Raw genomic sequence first — 22,592 nt, 5'->3', positions numbered from 1 at the left:
TCCTTTCCCATCAGCAACTTGCACTCTCTAAAAGCAGATATTTTCTATTTCCAAGTCTTTCCCCTGGTATTTACCTCCATATTCATCAATAACCCGCCTCTATCATGATCCCTTCATTTTGTTCAGTTGGAGGAACTATCTACTGATTTCCTACTCTGCCACTCAGGAGCCACCTCCCCTACTTGCCTCCTTGCAGTAACTTAATTCGGCTTTGGTATTTACATGGTCACTGTGCAAATATCAGTCACAGTTGAGACAATAGAGTTCTAAGATTACATTTTCTTCCTTGCAGGAATTTTGTTATTCCTGGAGTTAACAGGGGCTTCATTTATTTCATTTATTTTGTTTCCTACATAACGGTCATTAATTAATCCCTTATCTTCAAACAAAAGTACCAATCTCTCAATGTATATTTTTTCACTTAAATCCCCTTTTCCTGTTTTCAGAGTGACAACCACTCGAGGGGTTTCTAGTGAGTTCACATGCTCACTGCAGGTTTGTCACCATCTCCTGCCAGGATCCAGGAGATGCCAGTCTGGCTGCCTGGGGAAGTGGGTACTTGAGGTGCCGCTGAAGACCATGCCTGGTGCCTTTACGTCTGAAACCGTTCTCCACTGAAACCATTCCGCCTTTCTTAGGATGCCCCTTGGGCTCTTAGGAACAAAGGCTCCTAGGGACAAAGGCAGGGACAAAGGTTTCAGTCTCCTGGGGCCCAAGTCTGTCAGCAGCTGCCCCTTTCTTGGCTTTTCCAATTCTATCCTCAGTTGCTGGCTGTGTTCATCTCTCTTCCATTTTCTTTTTTTGTTTTGTTTTGTTTTTTTGACTCTTAATTCTTTGGCTGTCATTGGAGTGAGGTTCCCAAGGAAGCTAGTGTCCAGCTCTCCATGGTTACCTGGGAAGCCCGTGGCTTCTACAATATAGTTTATACTTTTGATTTGTAGGAATTAATCTGCAAAGAATTGAGTGAATGTTACTAAGTTTGATAGGAATTGTGAAGTCAGAGCTGGCCAATACAGTACTGAATGACAGAACCGAGGTCTGCCGTGGGAAGGACTGGGTATTGCTCCGGAGCTTCTTGCCCAACAGGGCACCTTTCTTCAAATAAGCCTCTCCCTCTGCAAAATGAGCCTCATCTACCAATGCCTACATCCTATGGCCATCGTGGGGGTGATGAAGACCAACCACATATGCTAAGATACTGGAAACGGGAAGAGTGTTCAATTAAATGCAGCCTATTTTAATCATCTGCCTAACTCAGCAAGCTTATGAATGCAGTATAATATTTTTATAGCTTCTTGAAAAATAAACACCAAAGATGTAAAGCAGGGCTCCAGCGAGGAAGCGGAAAACAGTAGGACAGCCCGCTGTTTAATTTTTCGGGTCCAGCCTCACACCTCCGCGCAGCCGCGGGTTGCCCTGGCTCGCTGCTCAGCCTGGACCCACCCGCTGCTGCTGCAAGACTGCAGAGCGCCCCAGCGCGCGAGCCGGAGGGGGCGGCTGGCCTCCGCGCAGCTCCACTCGCAGGCGGGGAAGGTCGGCGGCGGCAGCGGGGAGAGGGGAGCCCCGGCCGCGGAGGCTGAGGGCTGGCGCGCGGAGGCCGCTCGCTGCGCGTTCCGGTGCCGGTGCCCGGGATGAGCTCACGCCCGCGGCCCGGCCGCCTGCACCTGGCGACCTGCGGACGGCGCACCTGGGCAGGTGGCCCCGGAGCCCGTCCAAACCTGTGCCCGGAAGGCTGGGCCGCGCGTCCTTGGAGAGCGGCGGATGGCGGCCCCGGGGCAGGTGGCGGAGCGCGGGGGCGAGGCCGGCGCGTGGCTGGGGGCTGTCATTGGAGTGAGGTTCCCAAGGAAGCGGGAGGCCGGGAGCCGCAGGGGCCTGTGGACACTGGCCCTCTCCTTGTTCCCGAGCCTCGTGATGGCCAGCGGCGCGGCCTCGCGGTGTGCTCCGGTGACATTTCTGTTCATTAAAGCGTACCCTAAAGTGGACATGAACCTTCCACGGAGAATTTTAATGATGTGTCCCCCACTTTTGTGCCACAAGCTCATAAATAAAGTTTTAAAAAATGTCGTTTTCCAAACTAGATTCGCTGGCAGGGCCATGCCCTAGTCTGACTTTCCATAAAGGCCCTCAATTCCTCTGTTCTCCCCCCCTCCACCCCACCCTGCACCTGCCCCCTCTCTTTTTTTTTTTATTGTTGGTTGTTCAAAACATTACATAGTTCTTGACATATCATATTTCACACTTTGATTCAAGTGGGTTATGAACTCCCATTTTTACCCCGTATACAGATTGCAGAATCACCTCGGTTACACTTCCACTGATTTACATATTGCCATACTAGTGTCTGTTGTATTCTGCTGCCTTTCCTATCCTCTACTATCCCCCCTCCCCTCCACTCCCCTCCCCTCCCCTCTTCTCTCTCTACCCCCTCTACTGTAAATCATTTCTTCCACTTGTATTATTCTTCCCTCACCCCTCCTTTCCTCTTATATGTAATTTTGTATAACCCTGAGGATCACCTTCCATTTCCATGCAATTTCCCTTCTCTCTCCCTTTCCCTCCCACCTCTCATCCCTGTTTAATGTTAATCTTTTTCTCATGCTCTTCGTCCCTACCCTGTCCTTGGATACTCCCCTTATATCAAAGAAGTCATTTGGCGTTTGTTTTTTAAGGATTGGCTAGCTTCACTTAGCATAATCTGCTCTAATGCCATCCAGGAGACCCTGTATTGCGCACCAGGTTCGGCTTTGTGGCCATAGGGGATGCCATATTCTGGGGCTGTGGGAAATAGAGGCGCTAGACCTTAAGTCCTTGCCGGCAGGCGCTTGGGGTGGAGCCAGGTAAGGCCGCAGGGCAGATGTGTCCCTCCGCCCAGGCTGTGGGAACTGACACCCGCTTAGTCTTGGTCCTAACCCACGTTTGCTGTCCTTGGTGTCGCTCTTGAGAACGTCAGTGTAAAGTCCTACCTGAAGTGGACTCTTCTGGTCGTTGCCAGTCATTGGTTCCTTTTTGGCACACAGGATCTGAGCCTTGAGCTCTTGGGTATCTTAAACTGTTATGCAAGCTGTCAGAATTCTGTCACATTGCCCTCCTCCTCGCCTTTGGTCTCTTTGTGCACAGTCTTCTCCGCCCTCTCTCCCTTAGTAATTTCTAGAAACAAGTCTGCGAGTGACTCACATTTTTCCCAGTGCAAGTCTGCACAAATAAGAGAAACAGCTTAAAGACTGGTCTTCAAGGCATTCCTTCTAAAATCTGGAACAAGCAGGGATGCCCTCTATCACCACTTCTATTCAATATAGTTCTCGAAACACTGGCCAGAGCAATTAGACAGACGAAAAAAATTAAAGGCATAAAAATAGGAAAAGAAGAACTTAAATTATCACTATTTGTGGATGACATGATTCTATACCTAGAAGACCCAAAAGGGTCTACAAAAAAACTACTAGAACTAATAAATGAATTCAGCAAAGTGGCAGGATATAAAATCAACACGCATAAATCAAAGGCATTTCTGTATATCAGCGACAAAACTTCTGAAATGGAAATGAGGAAAACCACTCCATTCACAATATCCTCAAAAAAAAAAAAAAAAACTTGGGAATCAACCTAACAAAAGAGGTGAAAGATTTATACAATGAAAACTACAGAACCCTAAAGAGAGAAGTAGAAGATCTTAGAAGATGGAAAAATATACCCTGTTCATGGATAGGCAGAACTAACATCATCAAAATGGCGATATTACCAAAAGTTCTCTATAGGTTTAATGCAATGCCAATCAAAATCCCAATGGCATTTCTTGTAGAAATAGATAAAGCAATCATGAAATTCATATGGAAAACTAAAAGACCCAGAATAACAAAAGCAACTCTAAGCAGGAAGTGTGAATCAGGCGGTATAGCTATACCAGATTTAAAACTATATTACAGAGCAATAGTAACAAAAACAGCATGGTACTGGTACCAAAACAGGCGGGTGGACCAATGGTACAGAATAGAGGACACAGAGACTAATCCACAAAGTTACAACTATCTTATATTTGATAAAGGGGCTAAAAGCATGCAATGAAGGAAGGATAGCATCTTCAACAAATGGTGCTGGGAAAACTGGAAATCCATATGCAACAAAATGAATTTGAATCCCTTTCTCTCGCCATGCACAAAAGTTAACTCAAAGTGGATCAAGGAGCTAGATATCAAATCAGAGACTCTGCGTCTGATAGAAGAAAAAGTTGGCTACAATCTACATACTGTGGGGTTGGGCTCCAAATTCCTTAATAGGACACCCATAGCACAAGAGTTAATAACAAGAATCAACAAATGGGACTTATTAAACTAAAAGGTTTTTTCTCAGCAAGAGAAACAATAAGAGAGGTAAATAGGGAGCCTACATCCTGGGAACAAATTTTTACTCCTCACACTTCAGATAGAGCCCTAATATCCAGAGTGTACAAAGAACTCAAAAAATTAAACAATAAGAAAACAAATAACCCAATCAACAAATGGGCCAAGGACCTGAACAGACACTTCTCAGAGGAGGACATACAATCAATCAACAAGTACATGAAAAAATGCTCACCATCTCTAGCAGTCAGAGAAATGCAAATCAAAACCACCCTAAGATACCATCTCACTCCAGTAAGATTGGCAGCCATTAGGAAGTCAAACAACAACAAGTGCTGGCGAGGATGTGGGGAAAAGGGTACACTTGTACATTGCTGGTGGGACTGCAAATTGGTGCGGCCAATTTGGAAAGCAGTATGGAGATTCCTTGGAAAGCTGGGAATGGAACCACCATTTGACCCTGCTATTGCCCTTCTGGGACTATTCCCTGAAGACCTTAAAAGAGCGTACTACAGGGATACTGCCACATCGATGTTCATAGCAGCACAATTCACAATAGCTAGACTGTGGAACCAACCCAGATGCCCTTCAATAGATGAATGGATAAAAAAAAATGTGGCATTTATACACAATGGAGTACTATGCAGCACTAAAAAATGACAAAATCATGGAATTTGTAGGGAAATGGATGGCACTAGAGCAGATTATGCTAAGTGAAGCTAGCCAATCCCTAAAAAACAAATGCCAAATGTCTTCTTTGATATAATGAGAGCAACTAAGAACAGAACAGGGAGGAAGAGTAGTAGGAAAAGATTAACATTAGACATGAGGGGGGAGGGAAAGGGAGAGAATAGGGAAATTGCATGGAAATGGAAGGAGACTCTCATTGTTATACAAAATTACATATAAGAGGTTGTGAGGGAAATGGGGGGAAAAAACAAGGAGAGAAATGAATTACAGTAGATGGGGTAGAGAGAGAAGATGGGAGGGGAGGGGAGGGAGGATAGTAGGGGATAGGAAAGGTAGCAGAATACAACAGTTACTAATAGGGCATTATGTAAAAATGTGGATGTGTAACCGATGTGATTCTGCAATCTGTATTTGGGGTAAAAATGGGAGTTATAACCCACTTGAATCTAATGTATGAAATATGATATGTCAAGAGCTTTGTAATGTTGTGAACAACCAATAAAAAAATAAAAAAAATAAAGACAAAAAAAAAAGACTGGTCTTCAAAAATCACCTCTGACTTCACACATCGCTCTTGGGAATACAGAATTGTGTACCCACCATAAGCATCAGTCACTCAGTTCCTCAGGAAGGTAAAATCAGTTACCAAATGACTTAGCAATTCCACTCCTAGATAGATCTATCCAGGAGAAATGAAAATAAATGTCCATACAAAAATTTGTACATGAATATTTATTGTAACAGTGTTCATAATAGCCCAAAGTGGAAACAACTGAAATGTTCTTAAACTGATTAATAAATAAACAAAAGTGTGGGATACCCATATGATGGAATATTATTCAGCCATAAGGAGTAAAGTGCACTGGGGTGTAGTTCAGTGGTAGAGCTCTTCCCTAGTATGCCTGAGGCCCTAGGTTCCATTCTCAGCAACACACACACACACACACACACACACACACACACACACAGGAATAAAGTAATGACAGATGAGCCTTGAAAACAGTATGCTAAGTGAAAGAAGTCAGACACTAAAGATCACATATTTGAAGACTGCATTTATATGAAATGTCCATTAAAAGCAAATTCAACCACATGTTCATAGGGTTGGAGTGAAAATGGGGAGAAGCTGTTAATGGGTAAGAGGGTTTTTTTTGGGCGGGCAGGTGACAGTAATATACCTAAATTAGATGTGAATTGAATATATATTTCATATGTATGAGTATATGAAATCAATGGCTTCTACAGCTTAAACAGGTTCAGTGTAGGATATATGAATTATCTCTCAATAATGCACCATTTTAAAATACCAGCTCTGCAGCCACAATGGGTTGGGCATATTGCAGGGAGTGACTTAGAGCCAAGGAGAAAATACCTGCCCCTCAAAGCAGAACTTTGCAGGTTAAGGGAGGAGCAGAAGAACAGGCCCTCCTGGATTCTCAGATCTATTATTTTTAGGGGCTGGGGTTTGGTATCAAGAAGATAGATTTAAAAGTTGTTAATCATTCTTTACAGGATGAATGATATTAATTTGTATTTTTACCAAAAAAATACAGAGGAATAATAATCAAGCTATGCTTGTTCTTCCCTCCTTTGGTTCACTAAATAAATGGATGTCTACTTGCTTCTGGATCGTCATAGCATACAAACACTATGATTTGAAAGATCTTGAACCCTCAGAGCTTAAATACTAGTATGTAAAAAATATTTAGTTTTCCTGATTTCTTAATTTAGGGTAATAAGAATAGACTAATCAAAATAATGTGATATTTCTATAGTCATTAATATAATAATCTTAATAACTTATAAATTTCTATCTTTTTATTTTAACAATATCCTTGTGAGAAAAATAGCACAAGCCATGTTGTTCTCATGTTTAGGTACTTGATATCAAGGATTGGCTAGGTCAGTAAACTCATAACCAATCGTGCCCTCTGCCAGGAAACCCGGAATCCAGGTCCCCAGGCTCCCCTTCCTCCTCCTGGGCCATCTCATTGCAAACCAAAGGGAATGACGGCCTCCCGCTCCTCTCCTGCCCAGTGAACAATGTACACATACAGAGAGGAGTTTTTATTTGAAATCCCTCTCTGGTCCTAGCCTTCGATTTCTATATGCATTCACACTCTCGAGAGTAGAAAAGGGAGATTTTGAAGGAAGCATATACCTCTCCTTCCGGGTAAGATTCCCCCCTCTCGAGTCCCCTGGTCCTGCTCCAATTAAGAGCCCAGAGAAGCAGCCCTGCTCCCAGCATGTCCAAGGACATCGGATGGTGCTTTTCTTGGAGGTCCTCCTGTGGCCTCTGTGATTTATTTATCTGGTTTTCAAGCTGACTGAAGGCCGGAGGCCAGAATAAAAAAGAATGCAAGCTAATGAGGCCTCTGCCTTGGTGATTCTCATCGATGGAAGCCGCACCTGGAGACGAGGTCAGCCTTTTGTTCCGGGCTGCCAGAGTCATCTTGCCCAGACCTTTGTGCGTTTTCATTATTTCACCAATAGGAAGGAGCTGGGTCTCTGGGGATTTCTTTGGACACTGCCCACGTGCAGTTCTATACTTATGGCCCAGCAAGGTGGACATTTTAGGGCATGGGGTGATACTGGGTAGTCTTGGATTTTTTGGTGATGTGCACAAGCCTGGTACTAACCATCATAGGGGAGTGTGAGAAGTTTGTCCATGGAGTCACCTGGATCTCGGAATCAATGGTATTTCAGCTCTTAATGACTTATCCAAACCTTACACATCGGCCTCTAGCTCAGGAGGGAAAAAGGCAAGGCAACATGGCTAGCTGGGCCTGCCAACCCTAGCACTGCCAGGTTGCGCATGCACGATACCCCGCCAAGGAGCTGATACCAAAGGCCACATCAAGAAATACTGAAGTCAAGCCCCTGTACCCATGCAGCGGGGAGGCCGCCCAGGCAGCGCAGGGCTTCAGGTACCCTCTGCACCTGTGCGGAGCAGGCCCAAGGCTGGGCAAGCAGGGCACAGACAAGCCACACGCAGCTCACCGACCTGTGGCGCTGAGCCCACTCTGGCCCACGCAGCGCCCATCCAGAGCCCCCAGCATCCACATCCCACAACCTCAAACTCCCACTTCCCAACCAGCGGTGGGAAAATGCAAGTTCAGGCTCAAGAATTAACCAATAGTGCTAGTGATTTTCCAAACTCTGATTAGCATAAATCTAGGCCAATAGCGTGGACCCAAGTGCTATATAAACCTCTACACTAGCAAACTTGGGGCGCCTCTGTGGGGACCCCTGGGGCCCCTGCAGGGATTCTGTTTCTATCCCTCGCACTCACATAAATCCAGACCCCGATTTCACTCTTGCCCTCCATTGTCCCATGAATTTCTTTCTGTGGATTTGTGAGTGAAGAACAGAGGAAGAAGCTGTTGGTGAGCGGCTGGGGTCGTGGTGGGCCACTCAGAGCGGCAACAAGCCCCTCCACGTAGCAGAGAGAACCTGGGAGCTGACCCGGGCAGCATCCCCTGCTGTGGTTACCTGCCAATGCTAAGCCCAGCGTCTGGCTGCGTGGTCTGCAGCTTATACTGACCCCAGAAGTGGACAATCAAGTTCCGTCTCAAACTCGGGTTTCACTATCATAGCACAGTGACTGGGAGCCAGGTTGGTGTTCTTAGATAAAGCTATGTCTTAATGTCCCCCCGGGTCACATCACCCCTGTGACCAATTGCTCTTGAAGTAGTGCTTCATGTTGGTCACAGATGGGCTTGTGATCCACAGACATGCCATACGTGTTCCTTAAGTTGGACATTTTGGTTTCTGTAGACCAAAAATTTCAAAATATTTCCAAATGCCTCGCCAGCTAGAATGTTCATGAAGATCTCTTATGTCATGTGGCCAACGGGAAGGGACTAGATGTAGGTCACCAATGGCCAAGGCAGCTATGAAGACTGGCACAAGGCGTTTCTCAGCCCAGGAGACAACCAAGAGATTTTTCCTAATTTCTAAGCAGCCCTTCAGAGATCTGGTACCATATGCAGGATCTCTCTTCTTTGTGGCCCTCCTGGTTCTGGATGTATGGCGACTCATCCCCAGGACACTGAGCCTGAGAGCAAGGCTGTGCTAAAGAGGTGCATGAGGGTCAGCCTCAGCCAGGTCTGAGCACTGCTCCACACAGGACGGCTGGTGAGGTACAGAGGGATGCACTCACCAGGACTAGAAGCCAGGGATTCAGATCTCTGCTTCAGAATGCATAACTGGTGAGCCTTAAATATTGTTCACTTACTGAATTTGCATAACACAGTTAACTTCTTAATTTTGTTTCATTCTCACCATGTTGTTTGGGATAAGGTCAGACCAAGTATCTGCTGGTGATCCTACAGGATTATAGTGAAGCTGAAAACTGCCTGTCCCCTGGAGACACTGTTGCCATTGTGTGGTCCCAGTGCCTCAGTTCCTCATACATGCGGTGAATCAGGTGGGACAGACCCACTGCCTTGACAGACAGATCCAGTACAGTCTGTAGGAGCCAATAACGATGGCATGACTGTTCCTACTACCACTGTAGGAGGCTTTTGTTATTAACGTTCTTCTGCTTATTAAGAGTGTTAAGATCACTGTGAAAGAGCCCAGGCACGTTCTTCGGGAGGGATTCCAGAAGGTTTGGTCATTTCTGTTGAGACTCTGCATGTCTCATCACCCCTGAACATCACCCAGGGGACAAGAGGTGGAGGTAGAGGATGGTGATATTGATGATCCTGACCCATGCAGGCCTAGGCTCGTGTGTGGGTTTGTGTTTTAGTTTCTAACAAAGTTTATAAAGTAAAAAATTAATTTAAAAATAGGCTCTACCACATAGCCACAAGTATAGTGTGCTAAACTATCTATATTGGTGCAAGTACAGTCTGGTATCTGCACACCGTCACATACAGCCAACCGACAGCAGGTTCTCAGAACCCATCCTGTCCTTCAGTGACTGGTGGCTTGTTACACAGTAGGGACCCAGGCCATATTCATGGATGGTTCATTTGCTTTCAGGAGCATCTCTGGGCTCATGGAAACCAGGAGCAGAAGGCCATTCTTTGAAGTGTCATTATAACATGTCCTGGAGTACAGATGCGTCCAAGAGCTCTTTAGTGTTGGAAGCCACAGACATCAACAGCTCAACATGAGGTGTCTGGATGGTGAACAGATTCTATCCTTTGACCCTAGAGTTTACTAGTGAGTAAGTAATTAATTCAAAATCATCTGTGTCCACCCAGGCTCCAGCAGGGACAAATGGCAGGATGGCTCTGGCAGAGAGCACCCACTCCTAAGATGGTTCTGGGGAGCAAGAGTGTTCTGGGAGCCCCATGGTCACTGGAAGATCTGTGTAGGAGGGGTCTACAGTGTCCCGAGGACCACAGACATGATACCTGCAGGGTGGGCCGGGAGGCTCTCTCTTCCTGCTCTCTGGCTCCTGCTCATGCGTGTTGGCCAAACCCACCCGAATCAGCAGGGTCATCCACTTGGGCTGTTATGAAAAAGGACCACAGGCTGGGTGGCCGATGAACACTAGACGTTGATTTCTCATAGTTCTGGAGGCTGACTGTCTGAGACCAGCATGGTTGGGTTCTGGTGGGGACTCGCTCCTGGGTCCTCATACAGTAGACAGAGGACAAGAGCACGCTCCAGCGTCTCTCAAGGTATAAGGGCTCCAAGCCCATCACCAGGGTTCTGCCTTCATGACCTGCTCACCTCCCAAAGGCCCAACCAGCTAACACCGTGGCTCGAGGAGTTGGGATTCAGTGTGTACATCTGATAGGACACAAGCTCTCAGGTCACTGCAGGCTGGGATCAGGTCACAGAGAGGACAGGGAGGTGTGGAAGGGCCAGCAGAGACCAAGGACACAAGCCAGGCCTGGACTGCAGTCGTCAATCTATATCTTCACTGAACCTTTAAACAGATGTTGTAAACACATTTTGGTGGAATCTGTGTTTTAATTGTATCTCTAAACTTACATTTTTAAGAGATCACAAGCTATTTCTATGGAACTCATATGTTCTCACATGAAGAATATCATGGCTTAAGTGTGAATTAAAAAAATACCTTTTAAGAAGCCGGACCTCCATGCACACTGAGAAATTTCAGGAAACATTGTCTGTAACATTGTCTGCTTAGAGATGCAGTTCAGTGCCCTGTAACCTACCCTTCCAAGGTGTGCAGTTCAGTCATAGAATTGTATGCCCATCACCAAACGTCACTGTATGCACCCCAAAAGACCACTTACCTGTCAGGAGTCCCTTCCCTTTCTCCCTGCCGACCCCCTCAACCCTCCTAGAGAGTCATCAGTCCAGATTTGCCCACAGTCCTCCCCTTTATCCAGGGGGACATGTCCCAAGACCCCCAGAGACTGCCTGAAACCATGGACAGCATCACACCTTTCATAGGCTTTACTTTTTCCTACACGTGCATATTCATGACAAAGTTTACTTTATAAATCAGGCGCAGTAAATGGTAATAATAATCTCTAATAAATAGAATCATTATAGCAATATACTGTAATCAAAGCCACGGGAATATAGACTTCTCCTGGCCCCAAATATTTTATTGTGTTGTGAGTCTTAGCAATCGCAGCATACATTTTTTTTTTTCAATTTCTTTTTTTATTTAAAAAAACATTTCTATTGTGCATCGTAGTTATCCACAGTAGTGAGGTTCATTTTGACATAATCATATCTGCATGAAACATAATTGTCTCCATTTAAGTCCCTAGTACTTCCTCCCTTCCTCCTCCCCACGGCTCTCCTTCCTCCACTCATCTCCCTTCTATTTATTGGTGCTTTAAAGATACACATAAAGGCAGAATTTCCTGTGTATATTCACATATGTACATAGTGCAGTTTGGTCCGTTTCATTCCACAGTCCTCTCTGTTCCTGTCCTCCCTTCCTCCCCTCCGTCTGCTCCACTGATCTCTCTTCTGTTTTCATGGGATCGTCCCCCCTTAGCACCCTGTTTTTCTCTAGCTTCCGCATAGGGGTGGAGAGAAAACATTGGGTCCTTGACTTTCTGAGTTCCATCCACTTACCAGAAAATGCCCTGATTTCATTCTTCGTTGTGGCTGAATAAAACTCCATTGTGTACATACGCCATATTTTCTTAATCTACTGACAGGTACTTACTTGGGCTGGTTCCATAACTTGACTATTATGAACTTTCATCTTTTAATTTAAAGGAAACACATTCTGGCTTTTGTTTGACATAACTGAATTTCCATCATCAATACTCTTGCACTTTGGGGTCATTAATAAATAAGATGAGGGTTAGTGAGCATGATGCAGCCAATCTGATACCTGACAAGACTATTTAGCGATTAATGGACAGGTAATCTATACAACATGGATACTCTGGATAAAAGGTATTTTGTTATAGCAGCACAAAGGAACCAAGATAATTTCTCTTTTTATTCTTCATGACATGGTATCTCACTGTAGTTATGATTTCTATTTTCCTGTTGAGTACAGATGTTGAGTAACTTTTCAGGTATTGGTGGCCATTTACAAGTTTTCCTTGGAGAAGTGTCTAATCATATCCTTTGCCTATTTTTAAAATTGGATTATTTATCTTTAATCATAGAGTATATATTCTGGATAAAGGTGATTTTTGAGATATATGATTTGAAAATATTTACCCCATTATATGGGTTGTGTTTTCACCTTCTCGATAGTATCATTTGCAGCAAAAAAAAGCTTTTATTTTGTTGAGGTTCAAGTTATAGATTTTTCTTTTGTCATCTGTGTTTTGGTGATATCTAAGAAGATCTTGCCTACTGTAGTTCCACAAAACCTTACTTGTGTTTTCTTCTGAGCGTTTTATAGCTTAATACTCTTGCATTTATGTCTGTGATCTATTTTGAATTCATTTTTGTGGAAAGTATAAAAAGGGGCCCAATTTAATTTTTTAGCATGTGGATATTCAGTTATCTCTGACTTTGAGTTGAAAGATTATTCTTCTCTTCTTAACTAGTCTTACCACCCTTATTGAAAACCAACTGACCATAATCCTATTGGTTTATTTATGAACTCTCAATTATTTTCCTCTGATTTATATGTCTTCTTTTATGGCAATACTATACTGTTGTTATTACTACAGCTATGTGGTAAGCTTGGGAACTGGGGATAGCTTTATTATTCCTTTCCATGTTTGTTTTGACCATCCTGGTTCACCATTATTTCCATATGAATTTTAGGACCAATTTGTTGATTTCTGCAAAAAAAGGCCAGCTAATATTTTGATGGTGATTGCACTGATCTGCATATCTGTTGGGGGGAGTATGATCATGTATCAGGCAGGGTTCTCTGAAAAACAGAATCCAATAGAATGAATATGTGTGTGTTTAATGTACATGTTAGATATTAAATTATAATGTATATTACATATATGATACACACACACACTTATGCATACATATAAAAATTAAGTGGCTGACTCATGTGACCACAGAAACTGACAAGTCCCATAATAGCCCCTCTGAAAGTTGAAGAGCCAAAGAGCCAGAGAAACAGTGGCATGAGTCAGTCCAGGTCCAGAAGACCCTGGGAGGCCACAGACCCGAAAAGCCAAGAGGGTCGCCACCAGATTGAGGCCAAGGCACAGGTCCCTGGAGGCTGCTGGTGCAAAAGAAAGAGTGCAAAGGTCAAAGAACCTGGGGTTTGAGGTCCAAGGGTTGCGGCAGAAAGAGCCCATCCCACTCAGTCAGGAAGGGCGAGTTTGAGTGGACCTCTGCCTTCTTTCCCAACTTGCTGCTCTTGCCCTGTCAGAGCTTCCAGCCAGTTGGGTGGTGCCCGCCCACCTTGACGGTGGGTCCTGCCACTCAGTTTGCCGAGTCACACACCAGTCTTTCCTGGAAACAGACACACTGACATACTTTATCTGCTACTGGGCGTCCCTCAGTCCAGTCACGTTGATGCCCAAATTAACCATCACGTACCATCTTAATAATATTGCCTTGTGATTTATATTCCTCGTCCTTCCTTCCTTCCTTCCTCCTTCCAGTGTGCTTTCCCATTTATAGGTCTTCTTTGATGGTTTTCAGAGCACATGTTTTGTATTTCTTTGGCTAAATATATTTCTTTGTATATTATTCTTTGCTGTTGTAAATGGGAAAGTTTGCTTAAATTTATTTTAGGTTGTTCATTAAGACTGCAGAGAAATACAATTGAGTTTTATATATTTATCTAAGATCCTGCAACCTTGCTCAAATTGTTCATTAATTTTGATGGCTTGATAGTGAATTACTTAAGAATTTTCTATGTATAAGATCAAGTCACTGCCAAATAGAGATAATTTTGCTCCTTTCTTTCTGATATGAAACTCTTTATTTCTTTTCTATAGTTGATTTTCAAAAGTTAAGCCAACCTTGCATTCTGGGTATAAATACTAGTTGGTTGGGGCTGGGGATGTGGCTTAAGCGGTAACACGCTCGCCTGGCATGCGCGGGGCCCTAGGTTCAATCCCCAGCACTACATAAAAATAAAATAAAGATGTTCTGTCCACCGAAAACTGAAAAATAAATATTAAAAACTCTCTCTCTCTCTCTCTCTCTCTCTCTCTCTTTCTCTTCTCTTTCTCTCTAAAAAAAATACTAGTTGGTCATGGTGTATAATTCTTAAGTATTACTGAATTTAGCTTCTAATATTTAGATGGAATTCTTTAATTCATTTTCATAAAGTATATTGGTCTATAGCTTTTTTCTTGTAATATCTGTGTCTGATTTTAGTAACAGGTTAATACTGATCTAACAGAATGAACTGGGAAACAGTTCCTTCTTCCTTATTTTTGGAAGATTTTTGGACCAGTTTCTCCCCATGGGAAATGTTTTGTGGAGAGTTTTGATTATGAGTTCAGTCTTATAGTTGTTACAGGTTTATTCATTTTTTTTCTCTTAGACTCAATTTCAGGAGTTTATGGTTTTCTAGGAATTTAGTTGTTTCATCTAAGTTGTTTAATTTTTAGGAAGACAATTTTTCATGGTATTCCCTTATAATCATCATACAAGCTTAATAGTGATTTCTCCTGATTGTTTCTTAATTTTAGTAATTTGAATCTTCTGCCTTTTCCTAAGTTAACCTAAATAAAGTTTTGTCGATTTATTTGATGTTTTCAAAAAACTAACTTTTGATGTTGCTGATTTTCTATTGTTTTCTATTCTCTATTTTACTCATGTTGATTATTTTCTTCTGATGCTTGCTTTATATTTAATTTTCTTATTTTATTCTTCTTTTGTATTTTTTTTTTTTCTGGACTGGAGACTGAACCCAATGGCACTCTGCCACTGAGCCACATCCCCATTCATTTTTATTTTATTTTGAGATAGGCATTGGCTATGTTGCCCAGGCTGTACTTGACCTTGGGATCCTCCTGCCTCAGCCTTTCAAGAAGCTGATATTACCAGGGTGTTCCATTACAGCCAGTTCTTCCCTAGTACCTTAACAAGGACATGTAGGTTATTGATTTGCTGTCTTTCTTAATTTTTAATAAATTTAGCAACCTCAAAATTCTCTCTATGAATGGCTTAATCTTTACTGCTTAATCTGCATTGCTTACATTTTGGTGTTGTGGTCTAACTTTCATTCATACCAAAATATTTTCTCATTTGCCTTTTGACTTCTTTGACTTGTTTGATATTTAGGAATATGCTATTTCATCTTGAAATATTTTTGAGTTTCCCACATTTCCCTCTGAATTGATTTCTACTTTGCCTCCTTAGTCAGAAAACACATTTTGTATGAATTTAATCCTTTTACACTTATCTGGGCTTGTTTTAGGGCCCAGTAGATGGTCTGAGGAGAACATCCCTTGTGCACTTGGGTAGGATGTGTGTTCTGTTTTGGTTTGTTTGTTGGTACTGGGGATTTAACCCAGGGCACTTAACTGCTGGGACATATCCCCAGCCCTTTTTTCTAAATTTGATTTTATTTAAAGACAGGGTCTCACTAAGTTGCTAAGGTTGGCTTCAATCCTCCTGCCTCAGCCTTCTGAGCTGCTGGGATTACAGTCCTGTGCCCCTGCACCCAGCTGTATAGTTAAATCTTATTTTTGTTTAGATCAGTCTGGCGATCTTTGCCTTCTTAAAGTCTATTCACATTTAATGTTATTGCTAATAAGATTGGATTCTCCTGTTGGTTTGGCGAGGGTTTTGTGGGTGTTGCTTGTCTTGATGTTCCTCTATTCCTCATTTTCTGCTTTCCTTTGTGTTAAGTGGATGTTTTTAATGTAGCATTTTGATTTCTTAATGATTTTTCTCTATATGATTTTCCAGTCTTGTTTTTCCTATTGGCTCATCCAGGATTTATAATATACATAATAACTTATAAGATTATAGATTCATACTAATATACTGCAGCCAAGACACAGAAGTGTTGCTCCTCTTTAACTCCAATTCTCCTTCCACTCTCTTGCACAGTTATAAAGTTTGCTATCTTAGCCTTATTTAACATTCCTGTTCTCTGAATTTCTTTCTTGGATTTTAGTTACCAACTTATGTCATCTCCTTCCCTGAATACCCTTCCCACTGGCCTCCTTTGTCCTGTTATTATCAAATTGTAATTTACAGACTATTCCTAATAACCGAATTTATAAGATTTCATGTAATTGTTTTTTAAATCAGTTAAGACAAGAAAGGTTAAGAAATATGTAATTATATGACATTTAAAAATTAAGCATATAATTCCATGTATCTGCATTTTTTTGTTGTTTCTTTCTGTGAATTTGAATCATTGTCTGGATCACCTGCAGCGAGCTGGAAGAAACTCTTTAGATTTCTGGTGGTTCAAGTCTTCTAGCAATTGGTTGTGTCTCTTCCTTTCTGGGAACCCTTGTTTTGCTTTCACATTAGAAGGATGGTGTGGCCGGAGGTAAGATTCTTGGCTGCAAGATGTTTCTTCTTTTACCGTCTTGAATGTCACCTGTTGCTTCGTCTCCATGGCCTCTGACAGTCGGCAGTGTACCTCCTGGTGGCTCCTGGCATGTGAGGAGTTGGTTTGTCCTGCACCTCTCAAGGTTTCTCTTTGTTTTTTGCATTCAACATTTTGTCCATAATATGTCTGAACTTGGAGCTTGGAGTTCACTGGGTTTCTTGGCTATGCGTATGGAGTATTTTCATTCCCCTGGGGTGGTTTTAGCCATTATTTATGATGATTGTGGACTCCTCCCTTGGCCTTTGTTGTGGGCATTTCCCTTCTGCTGGCTGGGATGCTCAATGACCCTCGTTTCCTGATGTGTGAGTTTGCCTCCCTTCCTCGTTGTTCTTCAGATTACAGAACCTCCCTCAGGCCGTTTCCAGTCCCTGGTTCTCTCTCTGCCAGTCCAGATTGACTGCTGAGCTCCTCAGGTGAATTTTTCATTTCATTGGTATCCTTTTCAATCCCAGAATTTTTCCTTGGTTTGTTTTTATGGTTTCAACCACTACATTGATATTCTCTGTTTGATGAGATGTTGCAAAAAAAAAAAAAATACTGCCCCTTAATAGTTTATAGACATCATTTCTTTAGTTCTTCAAATATATTTATAACAGCAGAAGTCTTTAAGGAGTGGGCTCCAAATTCAGGTCTCTGAAAGTCACTTTTGTTGTTTTTTTCTTTTCCCCTGAGATTTCACTGTTTCTCGTGTCTTTGAGTACTTCATATATGCTTTCCCCTGAAACACAGACACTTGAGGTATCACATTGCAGTGTTCTGGGTAACTCCCTCCCTCCCTGGAGGCTTGTGTGTAATATTTGCATTTTTATCTGGTCAGTGGCTTGGCTAGCCCAGTTCCGGGCCGCCTTTCCCACTGCAGCCCACCACCTTCTTGCTTGCCCTCACTAGGTAGCCTGGGCAACTCACCCTGACCACCTCCATGAGCTTGACACTAACTCTAGCCAAGCTCTCTGGCCATCTCTGTGCTGGGCTTCCCTGGCAAGCTGCTGGCCACTCTGCCTCAGCTGGTACCATACCCATCTCTTGGCCTCTGCTTACTGCCGCCTGTTTGCACTACTGCTTTTGACAAGGACCTAGGACTTGTTCCACAGTCTGACCCAGTGAAAGCCAGGCCTCTTGATAGGAGTGGCCTCTGAAACTAGTCTTTAAGGCCTGCTCCGATTCCCTCTATCCACGGTTTTCTCTGTTAAACACCCACCTTGTCTCTGGTTCTGTTGGTTGAAGCAATTGGTCCTTCTAAATTCTCATCAACAAAAACTGCGTAAGTTTTGACGGTGTCCTTTGGCTTGAACTTTCTGATGCTCTGTTCCAAATAAAGTCAGTCCTCTTAAGGAGGTCCACGGGACTCTGTTTTACAGCCTGTCCCTTCCCTGAGAAGGTGGGAGAAGGAACAGAGGGTACTTCTCCTGGAGTAACACCACTGACCCATGAGCAGGGTGCTGAGCGGGTGGTGGCCTCAAGTTCTCTTACTTTACTTCCTCTGTATAAGATGTCCACCCTTCAAGTGAGCTGCACTGAGGAGAGTTGGCCCAGTAGTCTCAGCTTGCCATGGAGAAAGTAGAACTTCTGTCCTGTAAGTGGTGGCTGGACGGAGAAGGACACCCCGGCCATCTTGGCCACACACACGGAACAGAACTTCTGCAAACAGAGCGGGGCGCAGGGGCGTCGACAGTGTTGGTGGCCCCTGCCCTGGGGAGAAGCTGGAGTTCCTGAGTGGGACCCGAGGGAGGCGGGAGCCTCATCTTCCTGGTGCTGCTGCATGGAGTGGGGCGTTCAGCACACTGGGGTGGGGGCACATTGGCAGAGGCACGGCATGATGCACAGCTGTGGATTCCCACTGTTCTTGCTGAGATTTGATGAACTTTCCTGAAACAGTGTCTCCTCTTGCTGTATGCCCGGAGGACAATCTTTTAATTTATTTTCAGTCATTTTCCACCAGTTATGGCTGTCTCACTGGTGAGAAAGTCCAGGTGGCCACGTAGCTACCCATTCCAGAAGTGCCCCTGAGCTGGCAGTATTTATTCTTTATTTTTTGTTAATATTTTTATAATAACTTTAGAAAGATTTATCAGACTTATATCTATGTGATCACAGTTAATGAGATTTATTGTACAAGCAGCACCCTATCCTCTCTATTTGTTCTTCCTCAAGAAAATCACTTTCAACTCTTCATGATTGGCTTGAATTTTTTCTCCTTGTTTGGGAATAGCAGGTAATGGACCAAAGTTTTTTATATATACATGATTCCAATTTTATTAACTTCTTATGATAGCAGATGAATATATGTCACACATACACGTGCACTTTTGTCACATCTCTTTAGATGTGATCAAAAAGATCTTTATAATACTCATTAGAGCGGTACAGTGTGTTTATATTTTTAATATTCAGTGTTGGGATGTTATCAAGATTCAAAGCTGAGCCACACACAACGGTCTGCCAGGTATTGACGTTCGGTTCTTTTGTTTGCTTGGCTTCCTGTGTACTTGTTACTGGTTCCAGGCTCTGTCCCATTTGTGTGACCCACACACCCAGTGCGTCATCACTGTGGTCTCTTCGGAGTCTCACTGTCAGAGCTTCTGCCCCGAAGCCCTCTGCACATGCTGCTCAGGCTCCTGGTGCAGCTGCCTCAGGGCCCTGAGCCCTGGGAGACTCTGGCCTCTCTGGTTCCATGCCTCCTGTTTTGGTACCTCACGTCCTCTTCTTTGGTTTCCAATTTCATTTTAATGACACTCATCCTTCAGCAAGTCCCTCATACAGTGTCTGGGGGGATGGGTATTTGGAGACCCTGCATCATGAAAACGTGTGTATTATAACTAATAGCAGTTAGTTGGTACATAAAGTTCTACATAGGGAATAATTTTACCAATGAGTTTGAATGGTTTTTCTCCTGTTTTCTAACTTTTAATGTTGTTTTTGAGAAAAACAGTACCATGCTGATTCTCAATTCTTTGTATAAAGCCTATTTTAAAATTTTTTTTTGCTAAGAGTTTATGTATTTTTGCTGTGATAGTCTAATATTTCACACAAGTGTGCTGGATATTAGATGGGACCCTGCAATCCAGAAGAATCATGACTTTGGATCTGAGAGAGTTTCTTGGGCTGTTTCACTGATGATTTTCTTCTCTCCTTATGTAACTCCTTTAATTCAGGATGCCAGGCTCCGTGGACTGGTCCTCTCATCTATAGCATAACTCAGCTCTCCAATTTTCTCTATGTGATATTTTCTTTCTTTTTTTTTTTAAAGAGAGAGATAGAGAGAGAGAGAGAAGAGAATTTTATTTTTTAGTTCTCAGCAGACACAACATCTTTGTTGGTATGTGGTGCTGAGGATCGAACCCGGGCCACAGGCACTCCAGGCGAGCGCGCTACCAGTTGAGCCACATCCCCAGCCCTATGTGATATTTTCTAAAACTTCCCTGGTCTTGTCAACTCTGCTATCTTGTTTTTGATTTATAGGAACTTTACTTTTGCTCTTTAAATATTCCTTTTTAAAAAATAGCATGTCAATTCACCATAGCTAAACTATGGAACCAACCTACATGTCCTTCAATAGATGAATGGATAAAGAAAATGTGGTATATATACTCAATGGAATATTACTCAGCTTTAAAGAAGAATGAAATTATGGCATTTTCCAGTAAATGGATGGAGCTGGAGAATATCATGCTAAGTGAAATAAGCCAGTCCCCCAAAATCAAAGGCCAAATGTTTTCTCTAATATGCAGATGCTAATTCACAATAAGGTGTGTGTGGGGGCACTAGAGAAGAATAGCATTATCTTAGAGAGGTAGAGGGAAGTGAAGGGAGGGGAGAGGAGGTGATGTGAGGATAGGAAAGATAGTAGAACGAAACAGACATTATTGCTTTATGTATATCACTGACTGTAGGACCAAAATATTTCTGCAACATGCACACTCAGAAAAATGAGAAATTATATCCCATCCATGTATGATATATCAAAGTGCATGAATGCATTCTTCTGTCATGTATAACTGATTAAAACAAACAAAAAAATTTAAAAAATAGCTTGTTCTTGTTTTTATTGATGCAGTATCTTTTCTTTCTGAGAATAATGATTGTCTATGGATTGATAGTAGTAGTCTTTATTTGGGGAAAGTCCATTTACAAGGAACACATTACCTACCAGTGTCCTGTTCTTGAATCATTGCTATGTTTACTTAAATACTAGTTGGAGAATAGATTGAATAATGATTGACAAATGTGGGGTCTTCAATAGGTCTTTAATTTTCATGTACATCCCTTTGGTGGATAGAGAGAGAAGTAACACCAACTGTACCACGTCTCACCCTGTGGCACCTTCTACAGTGGGGTAGACCCACCATAGGGTTGTTTGGTGGGGTTCTCCAATTTGGTCCTCCTCTTGGATTGCATGCTCTTTGTGGCTGGGCCAGGCTTGGCTGCATGCTGTGTCCAGATCAGGTTGCTGTTAGAAGCCAATTTTCAAGAACATCTTGAATTAGGAGAAGGAGAGCCCTGCCCTGGGGAGATGCAAATTGAGAAAGAGAACTTGAATCAAGCCTTCTGCCTCCAGCTGTGCATCTTCCTCTAGAGGGTGATGATGAAGCACCCCAGCCTAACAGAAGGCAGGGTGCAGCTCTGTTTGTGGGTACTGCTATTATTAACAAATGCAATGTGCGAGCCCTCCCAGGAAAGCAGTTCTCCAGCCAAACACGTCATGGTGTGCCCTTAGCTGGAGGAACCTGGCATGAGGAGGAGAGAGAGTTTTAAAATCAGTATTCCATTCTGAAGAGTGAGGAGCATAGGCGTTAACCTGCACTTATACCTCACATATTGGAAGAAGATTTCCAGTTTTTAAAGACCACTTCCACGGCATTGGACTGACCAAGACCCCAGTTTTGGTGGCCAGAGAAGATTAAAGTTCATACTGGACTGCTTAAGAAACGCACAGGAGCCGGGTGCAGTGGTGCCCGCCTGTAATCCAGCAGCTCTGGAGGCGGAAAGAGGAGGATGGCGAGTTCCAAGGCAGCCTCAGCCCTCAGCAACAGCAAGGCATTAAGCAACTCAGTGAGACCCTAAATAAAATACAAAAGAATAACAGGGCTGGGGATGTGACTCAGTGGTTGAGTACCCTGAGTTTAATTCCTGGTACCAAAAAAAAAAAAAAAGAAAAGAAAAGAAACGCACATGAAAATTTCAGAGTGGAAACAGATGAGCTGAGCTGTGTCTAAACGATTCATTTGTTCTTTTGTCAGCTGAACCAGGTACACTGACAGCAGGCCTTGGGCACCCACAGTTGCCCAAACTGAACTCCATTGGGGACCACCATGAGCTCAAAAGCTTGAACAACTCATATATATGCAAGATCTGAAAAAGCACAGCAGTTCCCATGTTCATACAAATCTAAAATTTCAGATTTTTTGTTATTTATTTGTTTTTACTTTATGCTTACAAACAGCATTCAGTAACATTGATTAACTGAGGTTGCTAAACAACAAAAGTATCCAGACATTGTAACATTTAAATGCAAAATTCAGAATGGCTTCCAGCCTGCAGGCAGGACCCTGTGACTGGTTGAGGACATGTTCTTTTTCCAGGCCCTGAGGGGAGAGAGGGACAGGTGAGTCATGATTTTAAGGAAATGTCTATGCCTGCTTGGTTCTGTAAGAGAC

This window comes from Spermophilus citellus (genome assembly GCF_964194105.1).
Source record: "Spermophilus citellus genome assembly, chromosome: 7".
Lineage (NCBI taxonomy): Eukaryota > Metazoa > Chordata > Mammalia > Rodentia > Sciuridae > Spermophilus > Spermophilus citellus.
The sequence above is the reverse complement of the archived record's forward strand: the minus strand, read 5'-3'. Positions refer to the sequence as shown.